This window comes from Pituophis catenifer, unplaced genomic scaffold (genome assembly GCF_029215685.1).
Source record: "Pituophis catenifer annectens isolate HBS135680 unplaced genomic scaffold, rPitCat1.0.hap2 SCAF_2, whole genome shotgun sequence".
NCBI lineage: Eukaryota > Metazoa > Chordata > Lepidosauria > Squamata > Colubridae > Pituophis > Pituophis catenifer.
Window position 1 is genome coordinate 264,352,214 of NW_027256882.1, and position 25,367 is coordinate 264,377,580.

Here is a 25,367-nt window from a genome sequence, read left to right on the forward strand (position 1 = left end):
CTTAGACTTATATACCACTTCACAGTACTTTGCAGCCCTCTCTAAGCAGTTTACAAAGTCAGCATATTGCCCCCAACAATCTGGGTCCTCATTTTACCCACCTCGGAAGGATGGAAGGCTGAGTCAACCTTGAGCTGGTGAGACCTGAACTGCCAAACTGCTGGCTGCCGGTGATCAGCAGAAGTAGCCTGCAGTACTGCACTCTAACCACTGCACCACCGTGGCTCTTATAATATAAATTATCAATCTCAATATATATGGAGAATGTCAGTTTGGCTAAGGCCAACTTAAATGGCAGTTAATCCTATTCAGCAAGGGACTTCCCGTATTAATCTTCTTCCAGTCACTTTATGATTATTTTATCCAGTTCTGAGGCCTATACATTTTAATGATAATTTCAGGAGGAGTTTAGGGATCCTGATATTTTTGTCCTGATGCTAGCTGATTAAAACCATAAAGGAAGCAAATCTATGGTATTCAGCCAGTTCTATCTGGCTCGGGCGAACTGGTAGCAGCAGCTGCAGAACGCTCCACCCACCTACCTGGATGTCATCACGTCCTGTTTTTGACGATCTGTACATGTGCGGAAGGCCCTGCGCAAGCGCGAAGGCTCGTGCACTCACACTTGAGAACCGGTAGCGGGGGTAAGTGAACCACCCGTGAGGCAAATGCTTCTTTAGTAACTGGAAGGATAGCATCAAAAATGGCAATAGACTTGATTGTAGTTTGAAGTACCGTACAGGAATAGATGGGTCTTTGGTTTGATCTAATTGGTTTTATTTACATTACAAGATGATAGGCTCCTATAGCAACAGCAATTAGCCTTGCAGCCCTTTAAAAATTAACGTTTATTGTGATGTAGTTATTTCTGTTGATCAGGTACATCAGGCATTATCTTCTCTTCCAAAGAAGTGCTCAGTTTAATTAATTTTTTTTGAACGCTGAATTTGGCACCATTTTTCCTGCTATATGTGTGTGTGTATGTGTGTTAACAATATTTGCCACTGGAGTGGACTCTAGTCAACAAGAAAGTCTGTTTACTTTAAGGTGCTGTAAAGCTCTTCATTGTTTTATGGATCCCTCCTGGTTCCATTGAATGATGCCAGCTGCTTATTTCATTTCCTGAAGTATTTTGCAGCTAAGGAAACTCTTCAGTCTGAGAATGAAAGTTTAGAAAAGCAGTGTTCTGCTGCTGGTTTGCTTTATCTTCCCAGTGTAAGGAAGAATGGCTCAAGCTATTTTGGTTCAAATGTAGTTGAAATAAACCTGTCAGATAAGGTGGAAAAGCCCTGGTTATAGACAGACTTAGGTGCTCCTGTCATAAAGTATGCTAGAAAATGTGCAGGCGATCTAGATTAATGGGACAGATACAAATGCAAACTGAGGTCATGCCAATAATGGATACAGGAACTTTTCTTAGATCAGACCAAATTATCTGCAGTAGGTTTGTTACTGTTGTTTCTAGCTGACAGTGGCTCTGCAACAGGGGTGTCAAACTCGCGGCCCGCGGGCCAGATGTATCACACACTGGCCACACCCACCTTCATTTTAGCAAAGGGGAAAAAAAGTCACGATACATCACATGATGACAACGTGACACCGTGAGTTTGACACCCTTGCTCTACAGGATCTCAGAGATTCTTTACATCACCATTTCAAGTCAGGGATGAAAGATGGAATTTTCTGCCCTACAAAGCATGTGCTCTGTCACTAAGCTATGGATGAGAGTGTCCATTTGTTCTTCTTCACAAGAGGACAGTAATTATGGTGTCCTGGTCAATTATAAAGATCTTAAGAAGGAAGAAGAATGTAGCCTAGCAACAAATTGCACCTGAGCAGATACTGTAATCTGGTTAAAAAAAAATCCTCCCTATGCTTGAGAAATTTTAATTATCACTTTGATTTTAGTTCTGCATGTCTATATTTTAGCCCAGCTTTCAGTTATGGATTCATGGTAGTATACATGGCACAAATTTTTCTGACAACTGTAGTTCTGTGAAGTTGATTGACTGAGACTGAGTGATCAGTCCAAGGTCACCAAGTGAGTTTTCATGGCTGGTTGTGGCAAACTTGAATCTGAGTCACTGTGGTCCTACTCTAATTTTGATTTTGAGTTGGGATGATACATTTCTTCTTTCTTGGCGAATCATAATTAACCTCTAGTTCTTATTGCTGTGTTGCCATTAAGGTGTCAACTGGCTCTTTGGGTTCAAGAAACCACTTCATTGGATGACAGGAATGCAATGAGGCATACAGGATAATTTGGAGGACCCAATGATTTTCACATAGAAGTGGTATCTAGAATTATTTATCCACTCTAATCATAGGTGCTTCAAAAAACAAAACAAAACACAGAAACATACACACACACAAAACAAAAACAAAACAAAACAAAACCAGAGAACCACTGGGCGAAAGATCCCAATAGAAAGCAGTTCTTACAAGCACTTGATATGGCTTACGAGAATTCCTGCAGCTATCAGTATGATTTAGCAATATTTTGTTTCCAAATATATTGGCTAAACATTAACCTAGCTATTAACTCTGTAATCAGACATTTCCATTCATACAAATCTTATGTACTCTGAACCTTAAAGTTAATGTATCTTTATTTTACAGGAAAAAAAGATTGGCTCACATAACCTTCCTTCTTAGCAGGAATTTTTGGGCCTTACTTGGTAGGATACATATCAGAGCTTTGATTACAGAAGACTTACTTAACAGTCTCACCTCAGGCCTGAGGGTTCAGCCAATCCAATAGGACTGTGCTTTCTGCATAGTGTGAGTCAGAGAATGGAGGAAATAAAATTCTGCAACCAACTAGGCTAGCTTGGTCGCTCAACAGTGAGACACTGGTGAAGCAGACACAGCAACACCTCATTTTATGTGTTGCATGAGAAAAATACATCTTCCTTCCCCTGTCCTTACCAGTCTCTATAGAGAGGTAATCAAGAGCATCCTGTCATATTGCATTACTGTCTGGTTTGGAAGCATTACTGCTTCAGACGGGAAGGTAGTGCAGAGACTGGGGAGGATGGAAGAAAAGATTGGTAGTTCACTTCCTTCTATCCAGGATATTTACTTATTTACTTATTGGTTCGATTTATATGCCACCCTTCTCCGGAGACTCAGGGCGGCTTACAATGCGTTAAGCAATAGCCTTCATACTTTTTGTATATACCTGCTTAGTAGGGCTTTTGCCCCCCCCCCGGTGTTCTTTTTTATACAAAGTCAGCTTATTGCCCCCACAATCCAGGTCCTCATTTTACCTACCTCGAAAGGATGGAAGGCCGAGTCAACCTTGAGCCTGGTGAGATTTGAACTTGCAGTAATTGCAGGCAGCTGGTGCTATTTAACAGCACTTTAGTCTGCTGCACCACCAAGGCTCTATGCCACCAAGATATAGCACATAAGTGATGCTTGAGCAGGGTCTTCAGGATTGTCTGGGACGCTACACATCCTCTTCACAACCTGTTTTCTTTGTTACCTTCCGGGAGGAGGCTCCGTGGTATCCAAAGCAGAACATCCAGATTCAGTCACAGTTTTGTTCCATATAGCATCAACCTTGTGAACTCTCAAGTTTCCTCTTTCCACTATGTATTCAAAATGGACAGTGATATATATGCATGGGTGTATATAGCATGTATATATGCTATATATGTTTGTTATGTATGTGTATGGGTAGATACTGTATATACTTTCTTTTGAGAGCAGGCAACAGAACTTTATTTTTAACATGGGCCAGTGTGCTCACAGTAAAAAATCACAATAAAGGTTATCTTATCTTAAAATCTCCCTAGTTCCCATCCCCCCAATAAATTTTGAGGAAAACTAATTTGAATCAGGAAGGAAATAAGAGCCTAAGGAAAATAATGTGCAGCCAGGCAAACACCTACTAGAGTCTTGTATATATGACTACAAGATCCTTATCTCAGCAAATTGATCAGGGTTCTCGACTCTTTGCAACTGAAAACAGGACCATGCTATACATATATGAACAAGCATTTACAACAGCGGATACTGAATGTGTGAAAGCTGCTCTTTGTTCCATTTATGGAAGCCATTGTGTTGGGGATGAAAGCTAACTGGATTCTACCCTCTTAACATAAGCAGTGGAATTTGAGGGCTTTCCCAAAAATACGACTTATCCTGAAAGTAAGCCCTCCCCTGATTTTTTGGGGTGGGCCTAATATAAGGCCTACCCCAAAAATAAGCCCTAGTGAAGGGGGTGGGCGTGGCCAGCCTAGGAGGCAGCCCTCCCCTTCCCCGGTCACCTCAGCCCCTTAATTGTGCCCTGCGAATCAACTGATCCAACAAGGGCCGGGAGTTCTGTCTCTCCGGGTGCCTGGAGATGTTTCTGACGATGAGGCAAAAAGCTATGCTGTCCGTCAGACTCGGTTCCCCTCCCCCCACCTCTACCCAGCTGCTGCTGCTTGAGAAAAGGATGAAAAGGCAGGCAATTCTGAAAGATTGTGGGGTGCATGTGCTTATGGTAGAAGCAAAGCACAGCCTGTCCCTTTCAAGCAATCAAATGTCTGTGTGTGTGTGTGTGTGTGTGTGTGTGAGAGAGAGAGAGAGAGAGAGAGAGAGAGAGAGAGAGAGAGGGAGAGAAACAATGGAGGGTACTAACAAGAATTGCAGGCATTGCTATTTGAAAGGATTTCCTCTCCGCCATTTCTCTTTCTCTCTCTGTCGCTCTCTCTCACACACAGAGAGAGACATTTGTTGAGAAATGATGGAGGACAGGGTAAGTGGACTGACCTTCCCCCACCTCCAGCTCAGCACCTGCTCAGAGTGGCGCCTTGAGGCCCGGCACCTGCATGGGCAACCCCCACCCGGGCAATGTGACAAATGGGCTCCCTCATAGTGCCTCCTCTCCCACGTGAAGTAGCTGCCCATGTGGGCTCTGAAAGCGGCGCAGATCAGCTGTTTAGTGAGGCCATGGAGGCGCTAAGTGGGAGAGGCAGCTCACTGCCCTCACCCTTCCTGGTATAGGAAAAAAATTGGGAAAAATATAAGACCTCCCCGAAATGAAGATCTAGTGTCTTTTATGGCGGTCCAAAAAATATAAGACCTGGTCTTATTTTCAGGGAAACACAGTATTATGCATATTGTTCTCTTATTAGGAAAGCCGCAGGTGATGTTTGCTTAGGAGAATCAGGCAGAAAGACATTTCATTTACTTTTTTCTAAAGTTGCTTAGCAGATTATCACACCACATAAATATTTCAGACATTAACAGTTGCAATAGTCAAGTCTTCGTGGAGTAATACTGAAATTGCTAATTATCAGTCAAAACTGAAGGAGTGATTGGTTTGTTGACTGTTCAATGGAGTCATTCCCTCATTTAAACTTCAGACATCCCTTTTAAGCAGAAACACCAGTAATTTTTTTTTCTTTGAGTGAGCTACAGCCAGAATTGGGGACGCTATAAACTTTTAGGAAACTTTGGCTCCTAATGTTATTCTGTTGCAACATTTAAATGTTGGCTAGGATTCAGCCATTTTTATCAGGCCTATCAACATTCATCTATTGAGTCCTCCTCTTTGATGACAGTTAATACTAAAAAGGGATGTATTTGCAACACAGCATTTGAGTGAAGAGATGGAATCCAGATTGTTGGCAAACTTTACTAAAACTAATTCAACATGAACCCATTTGAAAGGAGTGCTCAGAAGAGCTGATAGGCGTGCTTGCTGTGCACAGTGTAATACATTGTGGAGAACATGCTGGGACTTTTCTTGACTTCAGTGAATTGCTAGTCAGAGTACATTCAAGCTAATAAATTTGCTCTGCAAGCTGGTTAATATTTGCTAAATGCATTATCTGGATCCAAAGAGAAACCAGCCCGACATGGAGTCTTCCCTCGGCCCTTCTGTTCAAATACTTTTGTCCAGCATTCCATTATGTTTTTTTCTGGTAGTTTATGGATAGCACTTCTACTCAGCAATGGAGAATGTCTTTACATTGTACAGATATTTGAACATCTGCAGAGCTTGCCTGAGATTCGTGCATAGGCATAGTAGATTGCTTAACAATGTGAGAAATAGAAGATAGGAAAATGTATTCATAGCTTCTTACAAGTAGATTTGAGTGGCTTGTAATTTTTTTTTATTATTCTTGTGTGAGAGAACTTCAGACTTGTTTTTCACTAGACACCTCAGTTCTATCAACTAGACTACTGGCAAAGTGATTCCAGAATTGAAACAATTCAATGAGGACCCAGTTTGTGGGGGCAATAAACTGACTTTGTATAAAATAGAACACCGCTTAGGGGCCCCCAAAAAGCTCTACTAAGCAGGTATATACAAAAGTATGAAGGCTATTGCTTAAAGCATTGTAAGCCGCCCTGAGTCTCCGGAGAAGGGCGGCATATAAATCGAACTAATAAAATAATAAATAAAATAAAATAAATTGCTTAACATCACTCATAAACCATACACTGAGATGACCTACATATGATTGATTACAGATTAAGGATTCCAGCAACCTAATGCCATTATTAAACAGGTGGGAAACATAAAACCTTGCTGAACTATCTGAAATCTGGGTTCTGTCAATGATCTATCCTGGCACATGTCCTTTGGCTGCCTCAGAAGGGTTTGATGCTCTAGAGACAACTGGGGGGGGGGGGGACCCAGCACAGAGGTTGCTGAATAGCTGTAAGTATGTTCTGCAAAAGCAAGTGATCCTTCTGGGCAAAATACTTTCTGGTAAGACCAAGAAAAACCTAGGCTGCTGACCAGTGGTGAAATTCAAATTTTTTTTACTACCAGTTCTGTGGGCATGACTTGGTGGGCATGGCAGGGGAAGGATACTGCAAAATCTCAATTTCCACCCCACTCCAGGGGAAGGATACTGCAAAATCCCCATTCCCTCCCCAATCCTGGGGGAAGGATATTGCAAAATCTCCATTCCCACCTCACTCTGGGACCAGCCAGAGGTGGTATTTGCCGGTTCTCCAAACTACTCAAAATTTCTGCTACCAGTTCTCCAGAACCTGTCAGAACCTATTGGATTTCATCCCTGCTGCTTACCAGATCTACCCTCAGTACTACTGCTTTTCTCCTAGACAGCTTGGCTGCTTCTTCTCTCATCACACTGTGGAGGTAGATCTAATGATTTGCATAATATACAAAGAGGTCTCAATTCTTCACCACTTCGTTGGTACACCTAGGTATTTCTATTTTAAGAGTCATCAGGAAAAAATTTTCTGAATTTGTGTATTTCCTAGATAATAGGCCTAGGCAGACAATTTGGATCTTTACAAATTGTTCTTCAAATCTATGAAAGGTATGAAATAGTCATACAAACATTCCTTGGTCATATTATAACTAAACAGTGCAAGGGAACCCCATCCATCTATGTCAATTTCTCAAATTTTTCTCCCTTGACAGAATTTCAGAAGTAATAGACATCTCATTAAATTGAATAACAACCACTAGGGGGAAAAGCAGAATTTATCTACCTGGCACCACCCCTGGTTTCCTTTTTATATTGCTGAATTTTTAAAAATCCTATTTATATCATATCACTGATTGGGTTGGACCCCTGGGATAATAAGGAACTTTTCTAGGGAAATTGCTCTTGCTTTCTTACCTTCATGTCTCCTTGTGGACTTCTAGTGGATGTTTAGCTGACTACAATTGGAGGCAGAACACTAGGCTAGATCAGGGGTCTCCAACCTTGGCAACTTTAAGACCTGTGAACTTCAACTCCCAGAATTCTGGGAATTGAAGTCCACAAAGTCTTAAAGTTGCCAAGGTTGGAGACCCCTGGGCTAGATAATCTCTTGGCTTTACTCAATAGGCTCTTCTTCTTTTCCTATGATCCCAAATTACAAAGAAGTTTCTGTCCACATGAATTAGATTTGCAGATGGCTGTTTTAGATGATTAGTCAATTCATTTTAGTGGCTCAGGAAAAGAACATCAGACTATCCAAACACAAACACATTTGAATTATAAATGCAGTTCTACTAGTCTTAAGAAATTCCTAAAAATAATCTGGCTACATTAAATAGTTTCCCCTGCTTTGTTCTAAGCAGCGAATCTTCCAGAGCTGTAGCAAAGATGGATGCAGGAAAAAAGGAAGAGATATGGGGCAAGTTTGGCATGACAGCCATTAGGTTCACCTTGAGTTCACTTAGGAATTACTGTATTTTCCAATTTCACATTATAAGTACTTGCTCTCTCTGTGTGAGTTTCAAGTAAATTTACCTCTTATGTTAAACTTGGTGTGCTTGGCCCAATTTAGATCAGTTTAAGGTAGAAGCACAACTTGGCATAGCTGGTTTCAAGCAAGCAAAGATTTGCTGAAAATGCCTTCAGTGTTCAGGCAGTACATGCAGGGAATTAAGTAGAGTAGGTTTAATTATAAATGAAAAAGCTAAAATGTGTATCATAAGTATGACTTTTGTATCATCTAAGTTGTTGAATATGAAAATAGGAATCCATAAGTTGCTGAGACTTGCTTCAGTAAATAGTGAGATTGTGATAAAGGAGAAACCAAAGTTGAATTCTTGTAAAAACTGAGGAATGTTCTAGATAAGTACAATCCAGTGGGGGAAACATTCTGATAGTTGAAAGGAAAATGCAGGTGGGAACGAGAGACTTCAGAACAAATAAACTGAGCTTCACTCTGAATTGTTTAAAATTGTCAAATAAGGGTCCAGTATAAAATAAATATTTTGAAGTTGGATCATATAGAGAGAATGGATTTAACAAATAATGTAGTACAAGTGAACAGATCAAGAGGAAATAGAAAATAGATAAAGACATGGATGGATGAAGTTAATGAGACTCTGAAGAAGATAAAAATGAGAATTTTAAAGAATAAAAGGCAATGTATGGTGTGCTATAAGGATAGGGGTAATCAAGGAAGATTCTCAATTATAAAGATATATTGAGAAATGTAGTGAATGGCAAGGGCATCGCAGGAAGGAGAAAGAGAGGGGGAAATGATGGCATGAAGGCAAATATACATGGCCCAGGATAATGTTGCAGGATCCAATCTGGGTCAGTCACTGGGACCTTAGGTTTTGTCTTCCAAGCTTTTGGTCTTGTGCTGGAGCCCATCCTCAGGGAACTTCTCTCTACTGGAACGTGTAAAGGAGGGGTCTCCAACCTTGGCAACTTTACAACTTGTGGACTTCAACTCCCAGCATGCTGGCTGAGGAATTCTGGGATTTGAAGTCCACAAGTCATAAAATTGTCAAGGTTGAAGATTCCTGGTGTAGAGTGTGTCTGCACATTCCAGTAAAGAGAAGTTCTCCGAGTCTGAAAGCTTGGAAGACTAAACCTTTGGTTCAGGTGACCAACCCAGATTGGATCCTGCAAATCATGGTATGCCTATGACAGTGGCATCATACAAATGCCACCATTTAGATACTGGCATCAGACACTGGAATTCATTCAAGTATGACACATTGTCATTTTAATATCAGTGGTAGAGCCAAAGCTCTTCATATAAATGATACATTCCTTATTTTGGTATAAATAGTTCACATTTACATTTTTAACTGTTATGTTAATTTCCAAAGTTGGTTTTACATATGCTTTGAATCAAAAAGAAAACTATGGTCGAACCAGATCAAATCACATAAAGGACTTTTTTTGGAAAAGTCAGAAGAAAAAAAAATCTGATATTCAATTATTTTAAATATCCATTCAGGGTTCTGAAATATTTTTTTATGAATTAATGTCATTCATCAGTCAAAAGAAGTATCTTTTACATTTCTTGAAACCTAGACTGATTGATTTTTCCAAGATTGGGTATTTTAATTCTTTTTTAAAAGTCCATATAAAATTCAATTGTTGGTTTTGCTTCAAGGTCTCCATTGATTAAGTTTCCTGGAGTTATTGATATCTCTGAGTCTAAAGCATCTGAGTCGTACTATTTAATCAGTAGATTTCAACACTGTATAGATATTGTAAGTAAATCACATTCAGAACACAATCTTTCTTAACAACCATAATAAATCAGCTAATAAAAGGTATTTATCGCTTGTATGGTCCATGTGTTTCAATAAACATTTTTCTTATTATCTTCAGATTTGGGTTATTTGTGAATTCCTCATATGATTTAGGCTGGTCAGTGACTGAAATAAAATACTTTCCTTTGTTTTACTTCTCATGTGACTCTAGATCAGTGTTTCTCAATCTTGGCAACTTGAAGATGAGTGGACTTCCAACTCCCAGAATTCCAATTCCCAGAATCTGGGAGTTGAAGTCCACTCATCTTCAAGTTGCCAAGGTTGAGAAACACTGATCTAGATCAAAATGTAACTGCATTTTCCTGTAAGAATCAAATACATCTGGCAGCTTTCAGGGCTGGAGAGTCCTTATTCAATAAACCTGGATCCTAAATGTTGCCAGGTTTCAAAAGTGTTATCCATTTGCTCTTCAAAGAAGTCCTAAGACAGCATTACAGGTAGTCCTCAACTTACAACCACAATTGAGCCCAAAATTTATGTTGCTAAGTGAAACATTTCTTAATGTTTTGTCCCCACTTTATGACTTTTCTTACCACAGTTGTTAAGTGAATCACTGCAGCTGGTAAATTATTAACCCGGTTGTTAAGTGAATCTGGCTTTCCCATTGACTTTAAGTTTAAGTTTAAGTTTATTAAAATTTATATGCCGCCCTTCTCCCGAGGGACTCGGGGCGGCTCACAGCAATAAAATCACAATAAAAACAACAATAATAAAGACAATTAAAATTAACAATTAAAACTCAGTTTAAAACCCACAATTAAATTAAAACTCCCAAAACAGACTCAGCCTGTTTGCTTAAAGAGCCATGTCTTCACGTCCTTGCAGAAGGAACGGAGATCAGGGGCTGTCCGGAGCTCGGTGGGTAACTCGTTCTAGAGGGTCGGTGCAGCCACAGAGAACACCCTCATCCTGGGCCCTGTCAGCCGACATTGTCTGGCCGATGGCACCCGCAGGAGGGCAGCTCTATGCGAGCGCACTAGGTGATGGGAGGCCGGTAGGAGATGGTCCTACAAATATCCCGGGCCCATGCCATGAAGGGCTTTATAGGTCAAAACCAAAACCTTGAAGCAGCTCTGAAGGACCACTGGCAACCAGTGCAGCTCACGCAGGAGAGGTGTAACCCGGGAGTATTGGGGAGCTCCCGTAATAACCCGCGCGGCTGCATTCTGGACAAATTGGAGCCTCCGGGTGCACCCCAAGGACAGCCCCATGTAGAGGGCATTGCAGTAGTCCAGACGAGAGATAACAAGAGTCTGAGTGACTGTGCGAAGGGCATCCCTGTCTAGGTAGGTCGCAACTGGCGCGTCAGGCGAACCTGTGCAAAGCCCCCTTGGACACGGCCGTCAGATGGTCTACTATTTATTGCTCCCCAGAAGGTTGCAAAAGGGGATCACAACCCTGGAACACTGCATCGGTCATAAATATGAGTCAGTTGCCAAGCATCTGAATTTGGATCATGTGACCATGGGAATGCTGCAAAGATCACAAGTGTGAAAAACAGTCATAAGTCACTTGTTTCAGTGACATCGTAACTTTGAATGGTCACTAAATGAACTGTTGTAAGTCTAGAACTACCTGTACATATTTATATTGCCTCTTAGATGTTAATTCCAGGCAGCTACTAAACTTGTCCCTGCAATTTTCTTGGCAGCATTTTCAAAAGGGATTTGTCACTGCCATCTTTCCATGGCTAAGAAAAAGTTTCCATTAGTTTGTCTATCTATAAATAAAGGTAAAGGTAAAGGTTCCCCTTGCATTTATGTGCTACTCATTCCCGACTCTAGGGGGCTGGTGCTCATCTCCGTTTCAAAGCCGAAGAGCCATCACTGTCCAAAGACGTCTCCGTGGTCATGTGGCCGGCATAACTCAACACCAAAGGCGCACAGAATGCTGTTACCTTCCCACCAAAGGTGGTCCCTATTTTTCTACTTGCATTTTTATGTGCTTTCGAACTAGGTTGGCAGAAGCTGGGATAAGTAACAGGAGCTCACCTTGTTACGCGGCACTAGGGATTCAAACCGCTGAACTGCTGACCTTTCGATTGACAAGCTCAGCGTCTTAGCCACTGAGCCACTGCGCTATCTATAAATAGACAGAAGTTAATATTAGGATCTCTTTTAATATATTTATATTCATCTGAATGTAATATTCATCTTAGATGTATTTAATTCAACATGTTGTAACATATTTTGAGAGAGCTATAAATCCATGTATTTTATATAGTCTCTACAAATTAAAAGTGCTAAATTCTCACAGTATCCTATTGATATTGTAGATGCCAAAGGCAAAGATTGTGTAATCAGAATGGACATCATATTACTACACTTTAGTAAACTTTGGTAATGACACTAGATAATTGTCCAAAATGATATTATGCCATTACTGTATAGAAACAATTTATATTTAGTACCAAGTGCCACTATACATTTAATATCCACAGACTGCCTAATGAAAGAAGCTCAGGGTTGAGGAATCAAATTAAAGATTAAAGGAGATATGGTTCATCCTTGATGATAATGCTCGCTGGGTTGAGAAAGAAATCCATTTGTAATGACTCACACATTACCAATTACCTCCACATTACATTATCTCCATATAGGGTATAGATACCAAATGGCAATTCAATAGATGATGGAAGCCTATATCTTCTTAGAACATAAATTCATAAATTCAGTCCGAACCATATCAAAGACCTTTTCAGTGCCCAACGAGATTAAAACAGCCAATTCTAAATTATCTCCCACAATGTCAAAATATCAATTTTCAAAAAAGATATTATCAGATGTTTGTCTATTTTTAATAAATCCAGACTGAGATGGGTGAATTATCAATAGTATTAGTTTCCATAGCCTCCTGGCTAGTAACACACTTAATATTTTAATGCTGATGTGAAAAGATAATTTGCACATCTAGACTGTATTAGGCTTTAATATTACTATAATAAAGGCCTAATAAAATGTTGGAGGGAAACAGAAAAATTAAGAATTGATTTTAAACTTTAAAGAATTTTTAACAATTTTAAACAATTATAAAAAGGTAGGTGTTAACAGTTCCGTTAAAGGTTTATACTATTTAGCTGAGAATTGATTGGGTCCATAAACTTTCCTCAATCCATAGATTGTATTGTCTCTGTAATTTCTTGTCACTGGTTGTGCCAGGCTTTTAAAATTTTCCTAAACTTAAAAATTACTAATTTGCTATTCAATTTCAGATATCTCCAATTTATATTACTGAGTATAGGAATCATAAATGATAATTAATGCTTTTGATTTCAATATATAACTGAATATCATTGTCCAGAAATTCAGATATAAAATGTTGTTTTTGTTGTTTCAAGTAGAAAACCAACAACTTTTCCATTTTCCTCTCTAATTCCCAATAGTTATAATTATACATTTCAAAGAATATTCAACTTATTCTGAATATAGTGCCCCAATTTAATCTTGATCGTTATAAACATGATTCATCTGTGGGGGTCTAACTTAAAAGTGAGTCTTTAACCTCCTATTAGATTAAAATTTCTTAGGTCTCTTTTTTTGAGGCAATACCAATGGTGGATACACAAATAAATGCTGTAAATACAGCTTCACATTTTTTCCATATTAAATATATAGAGTTCCTTTTTCATTATTCTGGATAATGTGCATGTTCAACCTTGAAATAACTATTTCAGGTGTTCTGAGAATGAAACAAAAGATATTGTTGTAGATAAAGCAACTTAGTGAAGCATCGTTTTGAGTGGTCCGATTTCTTGTGAATCAGCTACTCCCCCCCCTCACCCAAGATTTATTCTTTATAGCCAATATTGCTCCAGAGCAAAACTTTAGTGTAGAAGTTAAGAACTTGGGAGCCCATAACTTTTAGTCCTGCTTTAGGCATAAAGCCAGCTGGATGACCTTGGACTAGTCACTCTCTTTTAGCCCTGGGAAGCAGGCAACTGCAAACCATTTCTGAAAAACCTTGCCAAGAAAACTGCAGGGACCAATCCAAGCAATCACTAGCATCTACTTCTTGAAAACTTGATCCTAATGATCAGGAATTCTGCTATTTTTTTTTTTTTTTTGTACAAGGTTCCTGATTTTTTATAGCTTGTGTATAGCATAGGTGCAAGTAGAGTTAATTAAATGGGAAAGGTTAGGCATGGGTATGATCTACCTTTTTCCTTAATTCGTTGCTGATACACACTTTTGGGGTTTCAGACTAGGATTCTAATTAGACTTCTGTAACCTAATCCACTCTATGTTTTTGATTACAACTCAGAAGATTCTCACACTGCACTAGCTGCAAATTTGGGGGTACTTTCATACCATATACCTGGAAGGCACACAACCTGGAGGAAAGTAATTAATTATCTGCATTATTGCAGGATGAAATTGACATGGGTAAATTCTAACAAAGTTTTCTTTTTCTTTCTTTATTGGCATTTGTTTATATATATATATATATATATATATATATATATATATATATATATATATATATATATATATATATATATATAGCGTGCATGATGGAATTAAAAAGGAATTAATAATGCTTGGTCAGAGGCCTTTATGTGCTGAGACCTGAGTTAAGCAATCTGATTCATTGTTAGTGCACTGCTAAAAGAAATTAGCATTCTACATCTTTGTGTTCTCTTGAATTGGTTTGTTGGCATAGAGAGGCAAGAGATCATATAAAAAGCAAGGAGAATATGAAGTATATTTAGGGAATCTCTACCATAAAGCCATTCATATATTCCCCTCCTGAATTGCTGTCCGTTCTCTCAATCCACTGAAGTGAACAGGTTTGCATACAAAGGTGGGTTTTAACAGGTTCTGACCAGTTCTGGAGAACCAGTAGCGGAAATTTTGAGTAGTTCGGAGAACTGGTAGTAAAAATTCTGACTGGCCCCGCTCCCATCTATTCTCTGCCTCCCAAGTCCCAGCTGATTGGGAGGAAATGGGGATTTTGCAGTAACCTTCCCCTGGAGTGGGGTGAGAATGGAGTTTTTACAGTATCCTTCCCCTGCCACGCCCACCAAGCCATGCCCACCAAGCCACACCCAGAACCAGTAGTAAAAAACTACCAGTTTTGAAACCCACCACTGGTATAGTATGCAGAGCAAATACATGGATGCTCTCGGGTTTATCTATTTTTTTTTAAAAAAATATTTATTTTGATTTATTTTTAATTTATTTCATTTCATCAAGCATGTATTTTATGACAGATACAAGTCTAACCATAATTATAAATACATGGAAAGGATACGAATAAAAGAAAACATTAGGACAGGGATGGTAGGCATGCTGGTGCGCTTAGGCATGCCCCTTACAGACCTCTTAGGAATGGGGTGAGGTCTACAGTAGACAGTCTAAGGTTAAAGTTTTGGGGATTTGGGGAAGAAACCACAGTCAGGTAGTGCATTCCAGGCATTGACCACTCTGTTACTGAAATCGTATTTTCTGCAGTCTAGTTTGGATCGGTTTACCATGAGTTTGTATCTATTGTGTGCTCTTGTATTGTTTTGGTTGAAGCTGAAGTATTCATTGGCTGGTAGGACATTGTAGCAGAAGATTTTATGTACTATACTTAGGTCAGACCTTATCTGTAGGATAAGGTTAAAAAGAAAAGTCAAGATGATAGCTGTGACAGAAGCTTCCTCTGGTTTTATGTGTGCTGCATTATCATGGTCACAGTCTTGAATTATTATTTTTTTATCATACCTTTGGACACTGTAACTGCTAGCTGTGCATGCAAGTGATCCTATAGGATGGAAGGATGGAAATTGTGGGGGTGGGGGGGAATCACCAAAAAGAAAGAAAGAAAGAGAGAGAGAGAGACAGAAGAGAGAAGGAAGGAAGGAAGGAAGGAAGGAAGGAAGGAAAGAAAGAAAGAAAGAAAGAAAGAAAGAAAGAAAGAAAGAAAGAAAGAAAGAAAGAAAGAAAGAAAGAAAGAAAGAAAGAGGAACAAGGCTTCTGCTCACATGGGTATCAGTCTTGGGTTGCATTTTGCATAATCAAAGGCTATAGCATCTTGTTTATCACCTGCATAATGTACCAAATGATTTTACTGAGTGCTGTAAGCCATGTTGAGTGCTTAAAAAAATTCATTTTGCTGCATTAAAAGCAGCCACCTTTTGTAAGAGAGGCTGATTCAAAAACAAAAGGGATGGGTGGGGGAAGAGAGCAGAATAAACGAGCCTTTAGAGCTTATTTAGAAAAGTGTTTTAGCAGGAATGTCGAACAAGGAGAGACTGATTGGAGTCAATGAGATTGTGTTTCTCCTTTTGAACACAATGTAATTATTGAATACCCCCTTGGCACACATTGTTATTTCATGGCAGAATTATTCCTCATATATCTTTCATCTCTATAGCAGGCTTTTCTGTCAGACACTAGACAAGAATAAATTCATTTTGTAATGCTTGCTGAAGTCATAGGACCTTTTAGGGATGATCAGGCTACATGTGAACAAAGGCACCGTGTTTGTTCACTTTGAACGTACAGGAGCCAAACATCAAACCTGGGATTAGCAGATCCCACTTGAGCATCTCCAAGAGATCAGGAGAAAGATATTTACAAGATTGACTGAGATTTAGTGATAGACCCCTGGGCAATTTGCACTAATTTTGACTCACCATTATTTAACCATAGCAGCAATGAAATTACGGCCATTGTAAATGAAGACAATGATTACGTTTAATGTGGATTTGGAATAAATCAGATTGTATTATTTGAATTACTAAGGTTCCGTTCAATTATGATATTCAGAGCCAATTCAAATTTAAAATAGATTATATAATGCTAAGTGGTTTGAAGTTATTGTGATGTTTATTATTATATTGTATTATTATGCAAATAATATAAGCCAGTGTTTCTCAACAGTAACTTTAAGACGTGTGGGCTTCAGGTCCAAAAATTCTTCAGCCATCACTTCTCAGAGACTGCCTAACTGAGCTGGTTATACAAATCTTCTAATGAAATGAAATATCTTCAGCACTAGACTCTGAGTGAGTCTTGAGTTCTAGTAAAAAGCAAAGCTGATTTTGAAACAAGCCAATCTATGTCATGGAAATCGCCTAAGCAATTTTCAAAATGGTATTGCAATAACATAGTTTAAAAGACCATCATTATTCATATATTTACTTAGCAAAAACAATAAACAGCATCTAATTTTGTGGTGACCTCATAGAATCAATCCCATGGCGCTGCCATTTCCTTTTATTCTCAACATGGAAGGTTCTGTTCACATTACAAATTAATCCAGGGATACATTTTTTACTCTTGATTTGGTTAAATAATTTATATGCACAGAATCTCTTTACTGTGTATTTTAATTTAGCTATTCCATGAATTTCCCGTTATATACTAATTGTAACCCATGACTATTTGTCTGGTTTGTTGTTGTCACTGTTGCTTTTATTTTCAACTTCATTTCAAAATAAAATTCCATATAAAGAAAGAGAGAAAAGATGAAGAGTTCTCCTTGAATTGAATTGTTACACTTGCCCAGGGCATTCTACCACAAACCAGCTTTATTTTTTGAATAAATGTTATATGCCGAGAGCTTATGTGCTCCACATAGCAATAATTCCTGGGAAATAAAGATGCAAATCATGTTTTCTTACATCAGACGAGGAAACAGAAGGCAAGGAATGGGAGCTGGTGGCAGAGTATTGGATACAGTTCTGCAGAGAAGCCATTCACTGATTTGAAAATGCTAGATGGAAGCCCAAGAGATATCTATATCTGTAGAAAGAAAATATTCATTTCCTTCCACAAAGGTTGCTGCAGTTTATGTTATCACCCAGACTCATTTCACATTGTTTGTTATATAAATGGTGCTTTTTGGTTTCCAAAATGTTACTTCCTGGTTTTAGTTGACCTTCAGCAGTAAAATGTTCCTCTGCTCTTCCTGTTGTTTTTTCTCACTATAGGTTGTTCCTTGCTTATCACAGCTTTGTTGGTTTCCATGGAAATAGGATCAGAAGAAGCATATGAAAGGTAAGGAATTATCTCATGAAAAGGAAAGTAGATTTCTGAACCATTTTCTTTCATTTATTTTGCAGTCATTGTAAGAACCGATGGGGACATCTTAGGTGGGGGAACAAAAATGCCATGGTAGCATAACCAAAATAATTTTTAAAAAACCAAAGGCTGCTCCTTTTTTAATATGTATTATGTGTTGGGCAGTGGTGATATTCACTTACCTTCGCTAATGGTTTGCAAATGGGAGTGCACGTGCCACCTCTGCACATGTGCAGGACTTTCTGTGCATGCGCAAAGGGTCAAAAATGGGATGTGATGATGTCCGGGTGGGTGGGCGGAGCCTCCTGCAGCTGCCGCTACCGTTTCGCCTGAACCGGATAAAACCGGCTGAATACCACCGGTGTAGGACTTCAATTGCACGGTTAGGCTTGCCATCATGAATATTTTGCTCTATCCTAGAAGATCCCCTTGGGGATATTTTTGTTTCAACTTTCATAATGAAGCAATATTTTTGAATTAAATATTACTTATTATTGTGTTTGTGTATTGTCCTCCCATTCTTGAGTTAGTAGAGAAATATTCCGCAATTATATTGTCTCTCTTATATTACCATGCTTGGAATACTGCATCCAGTTTTGGTCTCCATGATGTAAAAAAGATGTTGAGACTCTAGAAAGAGTGCAGAGAAGAGCAACAAAGATGATTAGGGGACTGGAGGCTAAAACATATGAAGAACAGTTGCAGAAATTGGGTATGTCTAGTTTGATGAAGAGAAGGACTAGGGGAGACATGATAGCAGTGTTCCAATATCTCAGGGGTTGCCACAAAGAAGAGGGAGTCAAGCTATTCTCCAAAGCACCTGAGGGTAGAACAAGAAGCAATGGGTGGAAACTAATCAAGGAGAGAAGCAACTTAGAACTAAGGAGAAATTTCCTGATAGTTAGATCAATTAATCAGTGGAACAACTTGCCTCCAGAAATTGTAAATGCTCCAACACTGGAAGTTTTAAAGAAAAGATAACATTTGTCTGAAATGTTATAGGGTTTCCTGCCTAAGCAGGGGGTTGGACAAGAAGACCTCCAAGGTCCCTTCCAACTCTGTTATTCTATTTTCTCTCTTCCCCTCCCCCCCAATTGATCCTTATCTTGCCTCTATGTTAACCTGTTTCAACATGTAGTAAGTACAACTGGTTCATTCCTCCAATTTTGCTATTTCTGATTACTGCAAGTCACTAACTGTGATGGAATGTAGTAAGGGAGCGGATTTCCAGGAGGGACAGTGTGCATTTCACAGAATAAGATGCAAATAGTAGAGTACTCAGTCTGGCACGATTTTGCCTGTAGGTGTGAAACAATAAAGAACTCGGCATGAAAGACTCACCCTGTCTCATTCTTGGTTTTGTCCTGACACCATGCTATGAAATGCGGTAGATCTAGCTACAAATCTTGATCACTCCTAGAGTCTACCTTGTACCCTTCTTTCTACACTTGAGCAGAATAAAATATTTTTTTAAAAAAACAAAACAAAACAAAACAAAACACGCTGAAGTCATGAAGGGAGTTTAAACCATAAGCAGGCACTTATGGTATGTTGTATCAGGAACTCTTTCTCCATTCAGGTCATTGGTTTCTACCCACAACAGCTATTTTAAGGTGAAAGGCTTTTTACAAAAGTTCACTGGTGAAATGGAGAAAAGCTGAAGCTTTAAAAAAAGAGAGATGAAATTCACAGGAGTTCTGCCTGTTTCCCCCTTTAAACCAGGTGACAGGAATAAGGATTGAACTCTGAGTTTTCTTTCTTTTTACTGGTCCACTGAACACACATCTGTTATTGACTAGTCCTTCGTTTTCTTGCATGGATAGGAAGGTAAAGAAGCAGGGCGTGAGCCTCTTGAACCAGATCAAAAAACAACACTGCAGAGATTCCAGAAATGCTATTTTGTTGTAGTTGGGCATATTAACTGAATTGTGAAAAACCTGTCAAGCCACCTCTTCCTATTTTAGGGCAATAAGGTCAAGGCAGATCAGTTTTGAATCTCTTTCTCATGATTTCTACTTTTCCAGGACTGAGCAACTGTTTTATTCTCTTGCTTCTCAAAGCCAAAGTTAAATTCTTCTAAAACAGTGTTTCTCAACCTTGGTAGCTTGAAGATGGGTGGACTTCAACTGCCAGAATCCCCCAGCCAGCAGCGCTGGCTGGGGGATTCTGGGAGTTGAAGTCCACCCATCTTCAAGCTTCCAAGGTTGAGAAACACTGTTCTAAAATCCATCAATAGAACAATGATTTAGACCCATGATGGCGAACCAATGGCACGTGTGCCAGAGGTGGCACACAGAGCCCTCTCTGTGGGCACGCAGACCATCGCCAGCTGCTCTCCCAGGTTCCGTTGTGCGCATGTGCGCTGGCCACCAGCTGTCCAGTGTGCATGCACATGATGGAACTCAGAAGAGCAACTGGCTGCCACACGCATGCGCACCGGCCAGCTGTGCTCCACTGGGATCTGGCGCTCTGGTGCATGCATATGCATGAGTGAACTCTCCAGTTTCAGCACTCGGTGCCAAAAAGGTTACCCGTCACTGGTCTAGACAGAATACCAGCCTATCTCTGTGGCTCAAGTGAAGGAAAGGACATAAATTGGGAAACGGATTTCTTAAACTGGCTTCATCTCTACCTGTTTTACACATAAGAGTTAAATAATTTAAGGCTGAATATGGAAATGTATACAGATTAAATAGACCAGACTCTGGAATAAAGAAGCTGTGCCTGTATCAGCCTAAAATGAACAACACACACCATTTCACCATGTTGTAAGCTGCTTGGAGTCACCATGTGTGAGTTGGCCAGTCATATACATTTGTTAATCAATCAATCAATATTGATCTGCCTCTGTACTTGTCACTTGACTTAATCTGTAATGACGAAGTATTGCAGAATATACATAGCTAATAGGTTTCATTGGCTAAAGGGAGAATATCCCATCATATCATCAGAACAACTGAGGACAATTCAGTTCATGGACTCAAATTAGATATGGGGGACATGACTCCACAAAAGATATTGCATGTCAGAACTCAGCAGGACAATAAACATATTTCAGAAGAAGATTGAACAGATACATATGGGACAGTGGTGGGTTGTTCCTGGTTCGGTCCAGTTCTTGCGAACTGGTAGTAAAAGCGGCAGGGGGCTCTGCCCACCCACCTGGACGTCATCATGGACGATCTGCGCATGTGCAGAAGTGTGTGCATGGACGCTCCCGTTGCGAACCAGTAGTAAAGGTAAGTAGAACCCACCCCCTGATACGGGAGCTTTGAAACGGAAGAATCAAGCCACATATTAGCACTGAAAGCCCTGATGCAAATCCTAATACTCCCAACATTGATCAAGGGGACCCTGATTTGGGGCTGGAGACAAACCTTTATTTCCTGAGAAGGTGGTGGTTGATGAGCCAAAAAGTAGCTAGGCAAATGAATGGCTACTGACAAGGGAAGGTTCCTGATGAATTTTGAAACTTTGGGAAATGAACTTCAGCTGTACCTAAAAGGAAGCACAAACGATTTTGAAATGTAACCCTCCCCCACAAGACAAATTGCTTGCTAAAATAAATGTGGTGATATAAACCATACTTGGAAGAAATATATCTGCCTAGATGAATTTCTTAATTTCTGGACTGCACCCAACTATTGCAACTATCTTAGTCAACGCTGGAGGTAGATTCTTTGGGAGTTGATGTGACTCGAATACTGCAATTCTTTGCCTCTTGCAACATGATGAAAAATTGATAATAGATGGGTGATTCTAATTGGGCTTCCTTTATGACTAGTCTGCCAATTCCCTGCTAGAGCCTTGCTAAATAATCAGGACATGTTATTTATTCAATAGCCCATTGGTGAGTAACTTGTGGCACTCTATCCATGTGTAATTTCTAATAAACAGGACTATTCAATTTGGATTGTAGAATCCCAAATGATCACTTCCTAGTTACAGAGAGATTTTTTTTTAAAAAAATGCTTAGTTCTCATTGGCATCTAGTGATTTTTAAATTTTAGGACTGACAACCTTGCCCTCAACTGGAAAAGGCCCTTTATAAGGGAACAGTTTGGACAATAGATATAGTACTGGTTCATACAACACATAATGGGGTTTCTTTGGTTTTTCTGAGTATAACAAATGACTCATCCAAATGTAGTTATGCTGAAATGAATTTTGTCCTGGAGTGATTAAACTATATTGGCTTGAGGTTACGGAGGGCACCAGGGTGAGGGGAGGCTCACTTAATGTACCCAGCAATAATTTGGATCCCATCACTATTAAAATTCTAGCTTTCTGATTTATATCAAGGTTCAGATGAGCAATAATTTTCATCGTGATATATGTAAGAGAATGTTACCTTATGAAGTGAGGGTCTACCATCTGCTCAATATACAGTATATACCTGAATTTACTTTTTCATAGAAAAAAAAAACATCTTGCAACATAATATACAAATCCCACACTTCCGCTTTTCTATTCAGGTGTAAGCATTTCTTAAGAATGAAATAAATAGTTTATAACTTCTGGTCTAACCTAACCTAACCTTTGATAAGTAACTCACCTCCTACTTTTATTGTTGACCCTGGCTGTGATCCAGGAAGACAAACACCAAGCTGATGCACGTAGTGGGATGTCTTTAAGTTTTCCTGCTACCACCTGACTATATCATTGTGGAGTTGCTCATCAGATAAACCAATTTTGATACACAGGGAAGATATTTGGAGGGAGAATGGTGGTAACCTAAAGAGGATTTGTAATCTCTTGCATGTATTTGAGACTACATTAACAGTCTCTTGCCTTACCCTCATTCTCTTGCCTTCAAAAATAAATCATTACGAATTCAATCTAATGACAGTTCTCAATATAATTACTATTGACAAACAATTACTGGCTAAGGCCTCATTTACAAATCAGAAATTGGAATATGTTTATATTCATGATGACTCATAAATGATCAAGCATGAGACCATATGTTGCAATTTCTTTTCATGCTACAGTGCTTTATTCAAGAATGTTACAGCTGAGTAAGAAAATATTTCAATGCCTCTAATATTTCTTCTTGCAATATGCGGGAATGGACTAGCAAAAGGATATATTTCCTATAATCATACAGTACGTTGTTCATATTGATGAATGTTGGAGTATTTTCTCTCTCTGCTCTTCTACTTCATTTTATAATTCACTTTCAGAAGTATAGCTTCCTAATGAGAGGAAGTAATAGCCTTCTCTATTTCACGATGGTCAGATCCCACTTCTGTTGGAAGTCTAAATCAATGGAACAGAATCTTCAGAACCTAATGACTTGTTGTTCATAAGAGGCAATAGGCTCTAGGCAGAGAATTAAGCTACTTTGTCTATCAATCTCCCATTCTTTGTTCAAAAGTTTGCTATCTGAGGTCACTTTCTTCTGTCCTCCTTCCCAAACACATAGACCCAAAACACCATTGAACCTCCTCCTGGTAGGATATTTTCTATAAATAAATTTTATAGTTATAAAACCTGCATCACTAATAATTGTTCAGGTCAGCTTCCTGCTTGCAGGAAGATTCACACATAGAAAACATTTCACTTCCAACAATTTCAAATATTGGCTCAAATTTTGAGCACCATACTTTAAGTCTGCACTACTATTAATCTTCTCATCATTCCCACCACCCATCTCCTTTCACTTATGATTGTATGACTGTAATTTTGTTGCTTGTATCATTTGTAACCTATGACTATCATTAAGTGTTGTACGTTATGATTCTTGATGAATGTATCTTTTCTTTTATGTACACTGAGAGCATATGCACCAAGACAAATTCCTTGTGTGTCCAATCACACTTGGCCAATAAAAATATTCTATTCTATTCTATTCTATTCTATTCTATTCTATTCTATTCTATTCTGTTCTGTTCTGTTCTGTTCTGTTCTGTTCTGTTCTGTTCTGTTCTGTTCTGTTCTGTTCTGTTCTGTTCTATTCAGCAGATTGTGTCAAACTGTAATAAGTTTACAGCTCTCTTAAAGCACTAAAGCTCATCAGAAAACTTGAAATGGATTGCTTCACACTATACTTTTTCATACTCCAATGTACACTTCCCTACAATGTAGTTTGAAGCCAACCTCAAACATTTTCATTTTTGATCTTGAAACACTGAGAAAGTTCCAGGAATACCATGAATTAGTCAGTGCTCTTATTTATCTGAATAGTAAAAGCTATAATCCAATCCTGCTCCCTGACCTGATGTAGATCTTGGGATAACAAATGGTCCTGTCCCAATTTTTTAAAAATACAGAAATACAATAAATAGCTAATATTTATTATTATTACCTACATGCACATTTTCAGCAAGCATAGTTATATGAAAAATTACATGATAAAAAACCTCCTTAATTTCACAACACATGGACAGACTTAGCCATAATTTCAACTGGGATATTGTAAGCATCCTAGACCAAGCTAAATCCGAAAACTCCTGCAAGCTTGATATTCAGACAAATCAGTCATTAACAGACACACAGAGATAAAGCACATTTACACTCCATTGAAAAAAGAGAATAAAAAGGCTAAAAAAAGGAAACAAAAAGACAAGAAAATGTACTCTCAAGCAACCAACACCCAGATAAGCAGGGATTAACACAAAACAAGCAGAAATCAATACCCTAATCAAGGAACAGCCAAGGAGAAAAGAACACCCCTACCAACACTGGCAAGACAAAACCCTACACCCACTAGTACTGATGAGGTTACCTAGACAAGTAATTAAATGTCTGCAAGCCAATGGCCAAGTTCAGAGAACACCAAGAATTCCACAGTTCAACCCTGAGCTATAGAAACACAGTCACATATTTTTATTGGAGACTAATCATGACTCATCAAATTTGCCAGTACAAGAGAATGAGGTTAGTTATTTAGCAAACTTTCTCTTGGTTCATGCCCATATAGTGAGTCTCCAGGATTCCACTATATGGACATATCCAAGTTTCAGTATAGAATTGAGCCCCATTGCCATCTTCCATGATATTACATATCCCTTCAATTACTACTACTTAATAAGTCTGATTCTTTTTAATGCCTACATATTTTTTTTTTAGGTATGAGCAGGATATGATCTTGCTTAGTAAATACAGCAAGCCATGATTTTATAGCCAAGGGCAATTTTTTGAAGATTATATTGCACAAAGACACAATTGTAAATAGTTTTGTAACAGCAGCACTGTAGAGTTGAGCATTTGCTCGCTTTCCTGTTAATTCTTTACATAGGTTATGAGAAAGAGCACATTTCCTTTTTGGGCTAAGTAAGAGGTAGGAGCCAAATCCAACCCAAGGGCTCAAGTAGTTCATTTACTATGAATAGTTTTCAAAAAATACTGTATTGGAAAAGAAGTAG